The 16,811-nt window shown below is 43.5% G+C and overlaps 1 long non-coding RNA gene across 1 annotated transcript; it reads right to left on the reverse strand.

Moving 5' to 3' along the window:
- Nucleotides 1-1,260: 1,260 nt before the first annotated feature.
- Nucleotides 1,261-13,280, reverse strand: LOC125759257 (uncharacterized). Its single transcript, XR_007416829.1, has 5 exons — nt 12,934-13,280; nt 11,952-12,080; nt 10,105-10,244; nt 7,674-7,774; nt 1,261-1,417 (listed from the first exon to the last, which is right to left on the reverse strand). It is a non-coding gene; the product is annotated as an uncharacterized LOC125759257 (long non-coding RNA).
- Between the last annotated feature and the right edge of the window lie 3,531 nt (nt 13,281-16,811).

Here is a 16,811-nt window from a genome sequence, read left to right on the forward strand (position 1 = left end):
CTTACGAAGTGATTTCGTTACCACAGATAAAACAAAGCACTCCGTCACTTTGTTTGAATGAGAGCACTGTTCCGTGACCAGAATAAAACAATTTCCTTCAAAGAAGGTCTTCTTACGTGCCTCCTACGTAAGATACTAAAGATGGTCTGCCCGTACTGTCCAATATAATACGGCACATTTGCCTTAATGCAAAATAACTGTTTTGTACCACAACTGCACCATAAATTCCCATAGAAGCTTTGCCACCTATGCAGGTGGCAGTCTCGGTATACGCTGGCAACAAGTGAGCGGAGGTCGACCAGTCCACTAGCCACATACGTCCACGTACACGTTCGGTATGGGTCTGTGGTTGTTGTTTCAAGCAGATGCTTCATGACGCATGAACCATAATTCCAATAGTTTTCCTCCACCTTCGTTCCTGAGGCCAGCATCGTCGCATTGTTAAGGTCGAAGCTATAACCTGTCGTCTTGCAGTATTCAACAAGCTGTCTTAAAATGCGCTCCATGGGTGGCTTTAGCAACATTCCCACTTTGTGTTCTTTGAACGTCTTGGCATTTTCCTGCCCAATTCGCCGATGTAAGTGGTGTCATGAACCCCACAACGTACTCTGTAGAATACCCTGCTCTAATCATCCGCAGGTGTGCGGTCTTTGGGCTTTGTGAACACATGTCCTAAGGACAAGGTATACACAAACACCGCCAAAGATTAGAGCGGGATCATCTACGAAGTACAATGTGGGGATTGCGACACAACTTGCATAGACGAAATGGGTTGAAGAAGGTAATCGAAGGTTAAAGAACACAAAGAGGATGTTGCGAAAACCACCCATGCAACATGTCTAAGACGGAGCTTGTTGAACGCTGCTGAATGACAAGGCATAACTTTGACCTAATCAATTCGACGATGCTACCTCGTGTACAAAGGTCGGAGGAAAAGAAAAATCTTGGAATCATGGTTCATTCATCACGGCGCATTGGCTTGCAACAACAACAGCAGCCCTCTACGAGATGTTTACAAGGAAATGTGCGACTAATGGACTGGTCAAACTCCGCTTATATTTGGCAGCGTATACTGAGAATGTCGCCTGCATAGGTGGCAAAACTTTCATGTCATTTTGTTAATAATTGTTGTGTCAAGTCAAAGTAAACATTTTACAATCAAGCTACACATCCCGAGCTGGTAGATGTGGGGGTAGCATGCCATGTGTAGATGCACTGTACTGTGTGAACTTGCTGATGACGGAAGCATACCTCCTGCTTCATGCCAAATAAACAGTGAAGTACACTACTACATGCTTCTTTAAATGCCACTTTGGCAGATGTATTCAGGAACATATTTGTCAAAAGTGTTGCAAGCCTGCTTATGAAACTGTGTGCATGGCCCATGGACAGCTCCACTTCGCTCCTTTCTGTACGTCTGAAAGGAAGTGAAAGAAACACCTAGAGCAACAGCAATGTTCAGAATTATACACATTTAAACATTGCCATGGTGCATGTGCACATGGCCCTCCCTTAGCATCACTGTTTCAGAAATCAAAAAAGCAGAAACGGTATTTGCAGATATTTCTGGACTCGTTCTAATTATATGAAGAACAAGCAGCATGATTTCACGAAGAACTTATTGCTATAGTACACAAGAACTCAGGGTTAAACAACTACGTTGTAACTGCAAGAGTATTTATTTACGTGCATTACCAATTCTATTCAATTATTGTCATGATGTTGAAGCAAAAGTCTTAACAGTTACAATTTTCGTACTTAATGCTGCCGAGAAAGCCGAGAGTTATGTGGGTGAAGAAATGAAGAATTTCGCATGTATAAAATGGAATCGGCTCGCACAAGACGAGGCAAATTGTAGACCACTGCGAAGGGCTACTGCTGCAGTGCACATATAATAAGGCTGAAGATGACAAAGATTAAAGCGTAAACGTAAAGGATGAGAATTAATTGAGAAGCAAGGCTTGCTGTCAATAGCTCTTGAATTCTATCAGAAAACAACATGACAGTTGTATATCCTGTACATCTTAACGCGACAAAAGTTGAGCTGAAGATGGCGGCTTGAATAAATGTCAAACCATTGAACAAAGCGTGTTGTTGGAGCCAATGTTTCAACAAATTGATGTGTCTAAGTTGTTGCAGCAACCTTGATGCAATTCGTTGCCCCTCTAAAGAGGAGTCCTCTTGTTGAATCACTAGCTCCAACAACATTCGTTGTTCAACAATTATTTCATGAGCTGCACATCTCGTTACATTCATTACAAACCTCTACTGTACCAAATGCTACTATGGCAATGATAGTGGGTGCAATACTTAAGCTGCAGTGTCATAAGCAGGTGACCGGCTGTTCAACTCTTTAAATATACCAGATCCATAAAGACTGCAAACCATGAGGCAAGCACAACACAAAGAACAAGCGTAAGGAAATTGAAAGAGGTTAACTTTAATAAACGAGGTATGGAATTAGTCATCCCCATTTTAAGTATAAAAGGTGGTTTTTTAACGAACTCCTTTGCTGTTGAAAAAGATCATGCTGCTAAAAAGATCATACCTGTGGTCAAGTGCTAATTTCCAGGACGAAATTTCGTGATGCTGAGAGCATGCATTAAACTTTATGCACGATAAGCGTTAGGTGCAATGTCAGAGAGGTGGAGATGATTTAATGGATAGCAAATACTAAAAATGAAAAGCTCTGAGTATCGCAAGAATAAGGACGAAGTAAGGAGGGAAGCATATGATAAGCTAGTGCAATGTCTGAAGCGAGTTAATCTTGTCTTAGAATATGCAGTCATAAAGTGAGATCCAGTAAGTAGGCGTCACATGCACTGATTGTGAGAGAGATATGGCAATGATGGACCACCTTTTAAATAAATGTAAAAATGTCCACCCATGTACGTGTTGGGAACTAGCTCTCATGAAGCCCTAGGCTTAGAGAAAGCTTGATAAAGATGAACACATCCACAAGAGAAATCAGTAAAAGACGGATGGAGGATTGGTAGTGGAAAAGCAGCGAGAACAGCCAAAAACAAACTTGCAGGGTCTTTTGTACAATGCCGAAAAATAAGCTACCTATTATAAGTTTTTTTTAAGGAAAGAAATTTAATTCAGGTAGGAAAGGCATTAAGCCAATTCAAAAATTGAGCTTGGCCACTTGCATGTCAATGCTTCGCTTCAAAGGGAACACACATAGCATCCATCCATCTACAGATGTGAAACTGCGTCATGCAAGATAACTTATACAAAGTTATTGCTTTGAGCAATTAGAGCAAAATATTTCAGGATAGCACCTAACTGGGCTGGTTAGTACATGATTACAACGGGAACAAACAGCGCTGGGCACGGGACGGAAAAAAGGTAGACGAAGGCGACAGCACCCTCGTCTATTGTTCTTTCTTCGTCCCGTGTCCAGCGCTGTTTGTTCCCGTTTTAATGCAGAATATTTCTTTCTTTAATCTGAAGGTGGCAGTGTTTCATGGCTAAAATAGTTTACTAATTTGCATTTCAAGTTACATTTTTTCAGCCATAAGGAAACACTGCAAAATGCTGAAGTTCTAATGTTAACATTTATCAGAAGAAAGACTAATTCTTTCGTATGGAATACCGAAGGTTGATTTCCAAAGTTCATTGCCTTTGTATTTGTGCTGTTCCCTTATCATTTTCCTTAAGACGGTTGTATAGATGTTCTTGGTTTATCTTGTGTTTTGTATATGTTATGCTCCTGTTTTTGCTTAGCAAGATCATTTTATGTGTAACTTATCACTGTAGCCCACTTTGCAATACTGCTTACTGGTGTCAGCAGTATTGTCAAGTAATAAATAAATAAGTAAATAGATATCCACTTTGTCATAAAACTACTATAAAAACAAAATAATCAGAAACGTTCCACCCAAACTGTAACAGTCGGAAAAAATAGCTTTTGACCCATATTGCAGCTTAGCTTTGCTATGTAGCATTCCAAACAGAATGTCGCCAAGACATTATTGTGTGGTATACTTTGCTGGCAATTTATATTCCATTTTAAAAAATATATACTGCTTGGTTGTAAGCAAGGAAAAATTTACTGAAGTGAATAATCCCTAGCCTGCACAGAGTCTCGTTCCTTGACCTTCGCTGCACAGCACATTGGCACAGGATTCACGCGGGTGCCCCTGTGCTCATATAGTGCAAGTCTAAATGTTGCAGATTTAAGCAATACTTCTGTCTGAAATACCATGCAAGAACAATGATGTGCTGTGCAGTGAAGGCAAAGCTCCAAGAAACTTCCCACAGCCTTGTTATTTTTCATTTGAAAAAATTATTTTTCGCTTGAAGATAATATTACACCTTAAAAACTTTGTCTAAATTATCGCACGAGGAAAGCACACTATGATGTGTAGGCAACATTTTAGCTGGGATTGCTACACAGTGAAAGAGAGCCCGCAATATGGGTTCAAACACTACTTCTTCCAAGTGCCAATTTGAAGACATTTTTGCTTCTTTTTGCCAGCAGCATTTTCAACCCTTGGTATATGCACTGAACGCATACTGTGAATATATTTCACATGAAACATTCAGTCTTTTTTACAATATACTTAAAAATGGTGCATTTTGCAATGTTTCCTCACGACTGCAAATAGCATAAATTGAAATCAAAATAAATTCGACTATCATAGTCATGAAAGATTGGTGACTATGTTAAAGAAACAAATGCTTTGTAGTAATAGCTCGACGCAATAACCATGTGTCAATTAATTTGCCTGACACAGCTTCATTTCTGCATGCGAAGTTTGAAAGGTCTTTGCTGCATCATGCAATTCTTTCCCCGAAAATAACGCTTGAATGACTACTTCCCACACTGAAACATAACAGCACCAGTTTTACAAAATATTGGAAATAGTCAAAAAACGACCTGGCACACTGGCGTGAAATGACCCAAATAGGTACTAAAATAAAACAGTGTGCACTGTCAGACACTAAAATGAAGCACTAATCTGCTTGTATTGCTAAATTACTTCAAAACCCTGCTCTGAATAACTGCCCACAAGAAGTTGATTGCGAAAAATTTACTTTAACCTCTGACCTATTTTTATCTATCTCTAGTATAATGACTCCTAACCTTCGGCACACACACAAAGGCACAAAGCATTTCGTATGGTTCAATGCCTTCGAACAGTACGGAAGGTCATATGTTAAGAAATAGCGTAAAATCTGGACTAATTTTAACCAGCTATGTTTTTATAACATGCAAACATCGAGAAATACACAATAATTTAGTAACTCGCCCCCTCTAAAAGTGTTGCTGTCACAGCTCCAAATTCCATTCACGAGCTATACTGGCTAAAATATTAAAACACAGCTGAATTTCCATCACAATGGTGGATGCACACAAGTCTACAATAATTTAGTAACTCACCCCCTATAAAAGTGTTGCTGTCACAGCTCCAAATTCCATTCACGAGCTATACTGGCTAAAATATTAAAACACAGCTGCATTTCCATCTCAATGGTGGATGCACACAAGTCTACACGAACAGGCATGCACTTTAGATTGACTTCACAAGCCAGATATCCGGTAATCCTGCCGTTGGAGAACGTTACCAAGTGTGAAGAGAGAAAGCGAGAAGAGGAAAGGCAGGGAGGTTAACCAGACGAAAGTCCGGTTTGCTACCCTGCGCTGGGGATAAGGGAATGGGGACTAGAAAGAGGAAGAGAGAGAGAGAAGGAGAGCAGTGCACGTGCAAAGGAGTACAATCAGTCACTGAGGCTGGAGCTTCTCTGACCTACGTGACATCAGCGCTCTGACATTCCATTGGGGAATCGCAGCATTTGAAAGGGCCATGGGCGAGCTGTGGTGATTACTGAAGCGCTGAAAACACTGGATCGACAATCTCCAGCAGTTGCAGGGCAGTTCGGGCTGTCGGAGTGTTTAGCTTGTTCAAAAGCATGAGTATGGTGTCCAGAAGAGAGCGAAGCATCGCAACAATGTCCTGGTCTTTCTCGGGCATGTCGTGTTGAACCAGCGCTGTCGTTGACTCGGTCAATGTCTGCTGCGACCATTGGAGTCGCTGTGGATTGTGCTGTGGCTTTGGCTGTTGCTGTGGTTCTGGCTGTGGCTCTGGCTGCAGCTTTGGTAATGCTGGCCATGCTTCAGAGTCCATGTGTTCTTGTGCGGTCTTGTCCTGAGAAATCGACTCGGACGTGTCTGGTCTAGGAAGCAGAGGAGGAGGTGTCACCTGTGAACTGCGATTCACAGAGTTCCTTGAACCTCTACGGCGTCGGGAGCGTCGCTTTCTGACGACAGCAACAGCTTCCCGACGAGACGAACGGTCTCGCACCATCTGCTTTAGGATCTCGTTTTCCTTCTGTTTCTTGGGGCACTCATTTGACGAAGCGTCATGGGACCCGAGGCAATTGCGGCACTTGAGGACCGTGGCATTGCAGGAGTCTGCAGCGTGTGGTTCGGCGCAGCGCGAGCAAATTATCGTGCTCTGACACACGGCGCTTACGTGTCCAAACCTCATACATTTGTGGCATTGCAGTGGCCTTGGAATAAACGGTCGTACAGGATGCCGAAAGTGGCCTACCTTGACATGCGAGGGCAGAGATTCACCCTTGAATGTTAGTTTTAAACAGCGAGATGAGCCCATGCGCGACATATGTAGTATAGGGATGCCATCTACTGCTGGTTTCACCAGACTTGGCAAGTCTGTGCTGGAAAGAGAGACGTCCACATCGTAGATGACACCAGTAGTGGTACCACTGCCCAGTGGGATGTAGGAGCGAACTTTTATGCCATCAAGTTCCGTTATTTTACTCAATGGGCTCAGTGCAGTCTCATGTGCAACGTCGACAGCCAGAACATTTTTTCGTGAGTTGACTCTCACGTCCATTACTTGATTTGGCACCGCCGCTTCGAGAAGCACCGAGACCGACTGTCTGTTGAGGTGTCTCAGGTTGTCGGTAGCGAGTTCTGGTACGAAAATAATCGTACTGACTGCGGTCTTCCGAGTAGATTTCAGAGTTGACTTGCCTGAAGAAAAGGGGGATCCGGTGTTTCTTCGCTTCGCCTTGCGGCTTCGTACGAGCTGAAAGTCGTCATCGGACCAGTCCTCACTGCTGAGCGAGTGGACACTGGTTTCATCGCTGTCCGCAGCACTATGGAGCCCAGTGCGCTTCCTGGAGACCGCCGCCGCTGACGCCGCCATTCCCGGCAGGGGTGCGGGAACGTGTATACTCGCACCGGCGCCAGAAACGAGGCGGAGATCCAGCGGTGCAGGCAGAAATATTAAGAAACTAGCGGATCGGTAGTCACAAGCGTTCTGCAAAGCGAACACTTCGTCTTATGAGCTGGACTACTACATAAGCTAAAATGGATGCTTGTGTGTGTTGGTATGACAGAGCGTAAACAAAGCAGTGCAGAAGACTGAGCACACGAGCACAGCACTGTTTGTGTCTTCCTTTTTCTTGTGCTCCGTCTATTGCGTTTTTTACACTAATGCATTAATTGTGGAAACAACTAGCTGCCGCAATTGGTCATCTAGGTCGAACTTTTTGGGCCTTGTACCAGACTAAAGAGCTCTGTTGTGAAAGCAACAGGGTGTAACAATATTTCACTACAAATCAGGGAATACAAAGCATCGATAAGATGTTCAGCCAAAATAAAAGGCTTCAGCAAAATGTTTAAGACACATACTCACAGGTTAATGCTCATTCACAGCTTCTACGGCAGCCCCATGATTTCTGTGCGTCCATCTGTGCGTGCCTTCCTTCCGCCTTTGGGCAAGTTCGTGTAGAATGTCTGCCAGGAAAACAAAAACATCAGAAAAAAGTCGACTTTTTTTTAGCATGCCTCACATAACCCAAATGAACTTTTCTCTCCCCATGAGGTAGCTGTTTAGAAAGCATCCAAACAGCCTCTGCTTTGTCTATGTATAGCTCATAACCAATAGGTAGCATCCAACACGACACCTGGTCATTGTCAAAGCATACGAGACAAGAAACTGAGACAAGTATAAGCAAAGAGCAAACGGCTATATTTCGCCATTATATTGTTTCCTAATCCAGCCCGATGCATTCATCGCTTAAATTTAATTTACACTGCTATATTGGTGTTCGCCCTAAACTTACTTTCCAAATAACTCGCTAGATAACCTATTTCTCTTACGCACTATATGAATACATTTTAAAAAGATGGGGCATGCAAACACGGACACAACAGTGTCAAGACACCTAAAACACTGAGATCACTAACTGGAGGCTCATCACCTAATCTACCTTTACATTGTTGAGAGCGTAAATGCACGCCAAAATTCGATGAATGCAGTTTTGTACAAGCACATGAATGAAGAAATGCGTCCAATTGTCGAGGCCTGGCATATCGATAATGGCAGTGCACAAGAGAGCCAACCGTCGATTAACTAGCATAAAGAAGAAATCAAATGCTTGAGCAGTTATCTCTCACGTAGACTATCGCGCGTGCCAGATTGATAGGTATCGCCTCTTGCCTGGGCATGCACAGATAAGTTTCTGTGTCTACTTTATTTTGTGCCACTGTCCACCTTTCCAGTTGGCGTTAGTGGTGTCTTGGTTTCTCTCTTGTGTCCATGTTTGCATGCCCTGCCTTTTTAACATGAATACCTACCAACCAGCTCAGCTGTCTGTTATACTAAATATGTGTACAATCTAGAATTACCACTCTGTCCACTTGCTGATGTAATAACAATGGGGTTCTGTATGTAAACGTGAAATTAAAAGCACAGGAACCTCTAGGATTTGCACCTCCACCGAAAGTGCAACCACTCCATCAAGGATCGAACCCGCACAGTTCAGATCAGCAGCTGACCATTATAACCACTGTATTGCAGCGGGGGATGTTCACTTGGTAATGTAGGTTAATATTAAGGATTATGGAAAGAGCTGTAGGTTGAAGAAAGACATGCAATTAAGCAAGGAGCTGCAGACATTATGCAGTTTAGATATTTCTGTAATCCAAAGGGCTGGTGCTCAGGGCATGCACCTAAGGAACTCCTGTTCAGCGTCTCTTTTCGAACCAAAGCTTAGCAGAATTGATGTTCCTGTCTAGATATGCCCCTGAAAACCACAGTTAAATAGCTGCAAAGTAAACACTAGAAGACAGAAAAAATCCATCACTTGTATGATATTAAACACATCAAGATGCAAATACACCAAACACCCTGGACTGTGAAACGCATTGATTGAAAAGATATCAGTTAAACAAAGCAGCATAGCAATGAACTTCCATGTAGCTGCCACACGGCAAAAAGCAGGTGGCTCTGGTGCCATGAAAAATCTATAATAACACTTGTTGAATATAGCAGGATGTTTTGTATGATAAATGTATGAATTACCACTCACAGAAGCTGACATGCTATTTTAAAAATCAGCATTGCAAAAAATAAAGCAAGAAAACCACGTGACGTGTGAATTTACCATTCATAATTTAAGGCTAAAGGGCCCCTAAACAACCCCGGAGTCTAAAATTTGTGACAACTGCACGCTTGTACAACGTGAACATGTTGTCACATGAATTTTTTCATTAAGTGGTGTAATAATGAAGCCACAGGGGATAGAACGAACATTCCAGCTGGTTTCAGTTTCTCGCTCAGCCTGACCGTCCTGAAGAGGGGCTTCCTCGATGTGCCACTGTGCCAGAGCGGTGCGGTGAGGAAGCACAGTAAAAGCACTGGCGAGATAAACCAATTCGCAACTCTTGTGACAACCACAGATACTGCATCATCACAAAGCCAAAATGCCGTTTCGTATTGCAGAGGACTATTCAACAGTCAGCGTTACTTAATGTTGCTCATAGGCAACATTACACCACTTCGCTAGCAAAGAGGACTGGTCAAGCGCTGAAGAGGAGGTGCGGTTATTGTTTTTAGAAGTGGAGTGTCTGACATTCGGACAATGTGATTCCTGCGGCCCTCTGTACGAATCAGCGAGCTTGTTTGGGAGGTGTAAAAAAAAGAAGTCGGAGCTTGCTGACTGGCCCTTTAAGAGAATGTAAATATACACTAGAAGGAAGTACACTTGTAGACATATTACTATAAGCTATAAAAAAGAGGCAATTAACATGCTCAATCCATGCAGCATAGGGATGTCTCACACCTTTGCAAGAACTTTACTATGGTGGCTGCATGTTTGTGTAGGCCAGAAGCAGCAGGCACGTGGCTTCCATGAATTTGACCCGTTCGTTGAAGGGAAACTGCTGCTCACATCCTTGTAGCACTGCTTTTTGAAGATGCTTCCTGCGATAACAAAATGACCACAACACAATTATGGTCTGCAAATATCCACAGATGACCTACATTGCTGCCCTTTCTCATTAAATTCAGCTCTAGACTAAACACTGCAATAGCGGCATCCTCCTACATTACAGGGCATCATACTGCTTTCCTTGGCCTGGTTTTTAGTTCAATAATTGTTTTCACCCATAACAGAACGTAGCACTAGTAAAGATTCGGTTGGGGAGGGTGCAGTCGTAAAGTGTGTATGCAAAGTAAGAATATGAAAAAAAAAACAATGGCATAATTTCACATGAGATATAACAATTATCATAATTCATGTAATGTCAGACACCAAGAAGTGTTTAATTGAGCAAGTTTTGACCTTAAGCTATCACAAAACAATGCCCTTTATGGAAAGTGGGATTTGCAGAGTGAACTGTGATGATGAAATTGGCTGCCTTTACTGGCTCTGTAGCTGCAAGTGCATTGCTAAAGCCGCTTGAATGCACTTAACATGCCTGTGTAATGATATTGACAAATGTACAGAGAAGACAAACTCATTCGTTCTCACTTAGCTGCCATCACAGCAATACGTTGCTTCGTGTCAGGTTTCCTGGTATGCAGAATGCACAAACTTGGTGGCCGTGCCATACCACAATAAACATGATCGACATCTGCTCCAACTGCGTAAGTAGCTGGAAAGTGCTAAATTACACAATCAGCTGTACCATGCACACATAATGTAAATTCTAGCAGTGGCAACATTTCGCACCTCATAATAGCCTATGGGCATTGTACTCGTTGATGCTGCCAGCTGCATTCCCTGTTTTCATTTCTAGCATGCATAGCACATGCACACAAAGCACCCAATAACTGTGGGAAGCAGAGTAGATCGTCCGAGGTAATCAATAAAATTGAGTGACAGGAATTCCACACATCACTCAAGCCTGTTGTTTAGCATAAGTGATGAGAATGTGCAGCCAAATGTACACAGCAAATTCAGTATTGGCCTTGAAGAATTGCAAGATAGGTTGAAGCTTTCCAGAAACAAATCGTATACAGTAAAGTCTGTCCCAGATACTGAAATCATGAAGTTATAAATTTTAAAGTGGGCCGCTATATTCTTCAAGCACCATGCATTGCATTTATGAAAACGCTAACATCCCTGTACAAAAACGCGTGCTGCAAAAAGTCATAAACCTTAATATTTTTGGCACAATGCCATTTCCCAGTACCACGTTTTACAGAAAGGCAACATTTTCCTTTGCAAAACTAAGCCACGTTCCCAGGCAAAATGCACTGTCCATGGTGACAAACATGAAGTACGCTCTTCTATACAGCTTAGCTGGTTTACTGGAACTAAAAGCTACGGTAACGCTGTCTTAATTGAACTGGCTAGCAAGAGCCTTCTCGCTGCTGTTTATGTGAAGTAATTTCACCTTGGTGGAACGTCACAAGAGTAAGTGGCACATAATAATGAGTGCGAAAACACAGTAACAGGTTGTGCAACGGCTACCAGGTATGCCCATTCGTGGAAACTGTGGGCTCTTCCCCTAAATGAACCAGTTGGAAATAACCCTTTTGCATGAATAACTTAAGTTGGTTGCTGGCATACATAACATTGTTACTCTGCATTTCCATCTCATTTATCTAGCGCTCATTGTTTCCCTTCGACATGACTAGCTCAAAACAAGATTCTTCTTCATTAAATGGAACTTTGTACATTACCTTTACGTTGGCTACAGATGCTTATTTCTTCTGCCTGAATAAGCACCTCCTATAGCATACTTGCCTCAGCCACCTTCTGGACTGCATGGTCAGCACTCCACTGTTTGTCGAGGCACTGCTGTTTGCTACCTGCAGTACGTTGCAAAAAACTTCAGCATTCAAAAAAAAAAAAGGTTAAGAAAAGCCGAACCAGGTGTGCCAGCAGCACCTTGCCCTTTGAGGAGGGAGGAAGAGCTCTGATAAATGGCTAATTCAAGACAAGCGTTGTTCTTCACAAGCTATTATTATGCGATGAGAGGTGGGACTTCAATACACGGACGCACATATAGTGCTAAAAGCAATTGAAAATTCAGCTGAAAGTACGGCTTGTCAAATTAGGTGAACGTGCATAAAGGATAAAAATGGGGCAAACCAACTGAACAAAATACAATGTCATGCTGCAGAAATTGCATTTTTAGCAAATCTATGTTATCTATTGCTTGAAAGATGATAAGCAATGTCCAAGAATGCTAACCTAACGCTTTTGAGGGTCACGTTACATAATGACAAATAAAATGCACGCCTAAAGAAAACATCCCTAAATACACTATATTTCTCCCACTGTACCGATTCACGATTCACACGGTGGCTGATGATTATTCCTTCAGAGCTCGTGCGAACGAAATGGATGTTGAAGCTTCGGTTTCACGGCGTTACTCCAAGTAATCTGTCAAGAGACATGCATAAAACGCATGACAATGGTGAGCCTGACAAAAATGTTGTCTCCTTTCAGCAAATATTAGCGTAGAGCAGTGCGTGCAAGCGAGCTAATTACCAAAACTTTATAACACTACCGACTACGTTCTTGACAAATGTCATGCGCGAGCAGAATCCTCACAACTACAACCGCATACACTACCAACACGTTATGCGATTTTCTTCGGCGACAAGGCGTACTACAATAACAATAACTCACAATGTACGAAGCGTAACGTTCACTTACCTCTGGCAATAAAAAATACGCTGGCAGCGTACACTGCTAGATGACCGCCGGTTTCCAATGGTGCGCCAAGCGAGGAATCGCCGAGCTACCGGCCGTCCCCGAGCGTCAAAGCATTTTCCAGGGCGACAGAACGCGTCGTCGACAAAGGATTGCGGCGCTGCTACTCACTGACGTGCGGAAACATTTGAAGGTGTTCTTCAAAACTATGAATCGCGTCCGTCGGTCACACCGAACAAAGCAGTCGCAGATATTGAAGTCGCACGGTCGGCATCTGGTGACTATTTGCCTGGTACCGCGTATAGTTGCGCTTACGTCAGTAACCACGAAATACAACACACAATACACACAATGCGGGGCAGAGCGTTAAAAGTCGACCGCACAAACAGAACTCGGCACGACCAGAGCTCTGGGCACGACGATCATGACGATCACACGAACGCAGAACTATACGGGCTAGGAAGGTCTCCTTAGTGTCGTGAGCGCGCCTGCCAGGTGGAAGGATTGCGCGATCCAGCGTGCAGACGGCGCTGCCGCTCGCTGGCGTGCTTTCGCGCGTGTGAGCCTGCGCTCTGTGGAGTTTCCCGTTGAAGCCAAGCTTTTTGTTGCGGTATAAGCTCGTCGTGTAGGCCACACATGGCGCTGATAAATTGTAAAACGAAGAAAAGAAAACTCTGGAGACTATGCGGGCAGATTAGCTTCTTCTGAACGGCACATGCTGGCGTAGAGAACAAACATGTAGGAAATTCGGGGTTTCCGTTCTAGTTGATTAACATTCTTTTTCACGCAGTAATGTTTGAGTACAATGATTGAAATATTCATTGACAATTATAGCGGTTACATCAAGAACAAAAATAAAATGAACAGACGCAAAGACAGATATTTTCGCGGAGAATGTAAACAGTGAAAGGAAAAGATAGGTGCATATAAAAAAGAAAAATAATTAATTAAAAGTAAGAATCAGCGAACAGTCAAATGAAATTTATGTACACATGAGGGACCTCCCTTGATGTTTCACGCCCACTCTTGCAGGCATACTGGATCCGTAGAAGTTCTGAATGAGCATCGATGCCTTTTCATTGCACGAGTTCTTTTGCATAACGTCATGGAACAGGTTGTCTTTTTCTTTTTAGGCATGTTGCGTTGGAGAGGCTAGAAAGATTTGCAGTCGCACGCGAGCATGCACGAACCTCTCAAGACGCAGCTCGGAATGAAATTGCAACAACCACAAAAATTCCAGGGTCGGATCTAAGAGGAACAGGGTACCGGTGCCCTTACCCCCTCCCCCCTTTAATTTTCGACGACCGTAGCGGCAGCCGCTACGGGTCGCTGCGAGCGCCTGCACCCTAAAGCTTTACTGCACCCTAGAGTTACTGTAAATGTTACTTTTATGTGGCGGAGTTGCTCATCTGTTTTCAAAACGCCGCTAGCAATCGTGCACTGCAGAGAAGCTGATGCGCAGGCCGCCGCCGCTGCAGCGAACCGGTTTGTACTCCCGTGCCACAGTCCCGAAAGGAGGCTTTCATAAAGGGACGCTTTTCACCAATACGAAGCAGCGCCGCATGTTCCTTGTGTCCTTGTCTATTAGGCACCGTGGAACGCCGCACAGAAGCCTTCGCGGTAGGGATGTCCGAAAAGCAAATTTATTTTAGGTTCGAAGCGAACAGTGATTACCTCGAATAATTTTGAATCGAATAGTTCGAATAGTATGCATCACACATTATATAAAAAAAATTAGCATAAATATTGTCGAGGCCCAACTAACCTGCACAGCGTTTTTTTTTAATTGGAACGAGGCATGTGCGACTGTCATTCTTTTTGCTGCAAGTAAACGCTACTAAACTAAGCGCTACGCTACTAAACGCTACGTTTAGTGGCGTTTAGTAGCATCAAATAGTAGCAGAATTTCAATTTCAGTAAGATGCAAGTTATAACCGATAAAATGCGTCACACTATAAAGTTACTATACATATAACATATTATGACATATAAGCCCGTATAACAAGCTTTTAAACTTAAAAAATGATCAGAGGCGTAGCCAAGAAGAGGGTTGGGGGTTTCAACACCCCCCCCCCCTCGAAATTTTTCAATTTTGCTTGCGCATATATTCACGCACACATACAAACACACGCACGAACATACATAAAGTATGGTTGAACCCCCCCCCCCCCCCCGAAAAAGATTTCTGGTTACGGCCCTGAAAATGATTAATCTATGTCGGAGTAATATGTTAATTTAACCTTGAAGTGGGGCTTCGCGGCATTGCGCAATTTTGTTGGTTAGGTGCTTTCACGGCATTGCACTTGCAGGCTGCAGTGAAACCACCTTCACAGGTGGGTTACATGCCATCCAATATACGCCTATTCGTTCATTATGAATACTTTGAAATTTCGGAACCTTAAATTCGTGTCGAAGCGAATTCGAATACTATAATATTCCTTCGAACATTCCTAGTGCTCGAATATTCGCACATGTTTACTTCGCGGCAAACAGACGCAGACAGTCTGCCAGTATGTCAGGACGGCAGCAAAATATTGTCTACCCTCGTTGCTCGCGAGGGTAACATGCACAAAGCAACAAATTTAACCACTCTCGGTTGACCTGAAAAAAAGGTTAAAGATTTAAACCGCTCACATAGAGAACAGTGGTAGTTGCACGCTCCCCAGGCCTTCTGTAAACGCATCGTGTCTGAAGAAAAAAAGATCACAGTTTCACCGCAAGCGCGAAGCAATGAATGCAAAGGCAACAAATTGTAATGTTATACGAAGGAAGGCTGGCAGCTAACTGTTTTGGATCCGATCTCGCGTAACTATACAAAACGTTGGTGTAAGAGAATACGGCCGCTCCAGGGAGAGGTGCGCTTTTCGCAGTCTCTTTGCGTTGAGAGCGCGCGTAAAAGAGTATACGAGCCGTTTGCTGATGCCTGCGAGATAGCGAGCGCGCAAGCGATCGTGAACGCGCTTTTAGGATCAAAGTTCGCAGTTGCTGCTCAAGCACCCCCCCCCCTCGCATCCCTCCATGCTCATTCAAGACGGGCGGGGCGTTTCGTTTCTGCTTGAGCAGCATCGACGGCAGGTCTAACACGCGGGGGGATGTTATCGCATGCGCCCTCCGAGTGACGCAGATAGGCCAGCTCGTTTGATCTCTGCATCAGCCGCTATCGTCGCCGCTGCTCGCGAGCTTTTACTCACGGGTAGAACCTACGATGCGCGGTGGGATGTTATCAATTTGGACTTTATACTGAACATGACGGTGACGACAAAAACCCGTCGAGAGCGCCGATATAATTGCTATCGCAAGAAAAGTAGCCACGTGACGGTCTTTGGTTGGAAAATAACTTAACAGCGCAGTCAACTTTAAGACTTTTCGACTTTAGGACTTTTAGGACTTTCTTTTTCTTTAGGACTCTAGAACACTCTCTCCCTAAATGAAAATAAAGCAATATGTCCGTTGGCAGTTACGAATATGTACTCCCTATTTCCATATAATGAGAGCCATCTGTAAGTTCTACGTAGATCTTGTTCGTGGATCTGAAGGAATCTAAAGGACAGTTTTTGCATGTAAGAAATGTTTACGAAGTAAAATGCAAGGTTCATTCACACGTGAACCAAAATCTTTTAAGCATACGGCTGGTACCAGTGTGTCCATTTCTTGCGCAAGCTTGACGCCGGCACAAGTTTTGCTTGCATGTGCATTAGAAATACCGGCTGGCAGCTTACGCTGCAAATGGATGATGTGTTCGTCGGATGCCACTTGTCACGTTTGATTTTTACTGTCCAACGAAGCCTTCTTTTCGAGTCTCTTGGAAAACAATACAGCCTCCAGCTTTTCCGGAATGATCAGTGCACTGCCGCACGAAGCATCCGGCCATGGTGACGGTA

Source organism: Rhipicephalus sanguineus, chromosome 7 (genome assembly GCF_013339695.2).
Source record: "Rhipicephalus sanguineus isolate Rsan-2018 chromosome 7, BIME_Rsan_1.4, whole genome shotgun sequence".
Taxonomy (NCBI): Eukaryota; Metazoa; Arthropoda; class Arachnida; order Ixodida; family Ixodidae; genus Rhipicephalus; species Rhipicephalus sanguineus.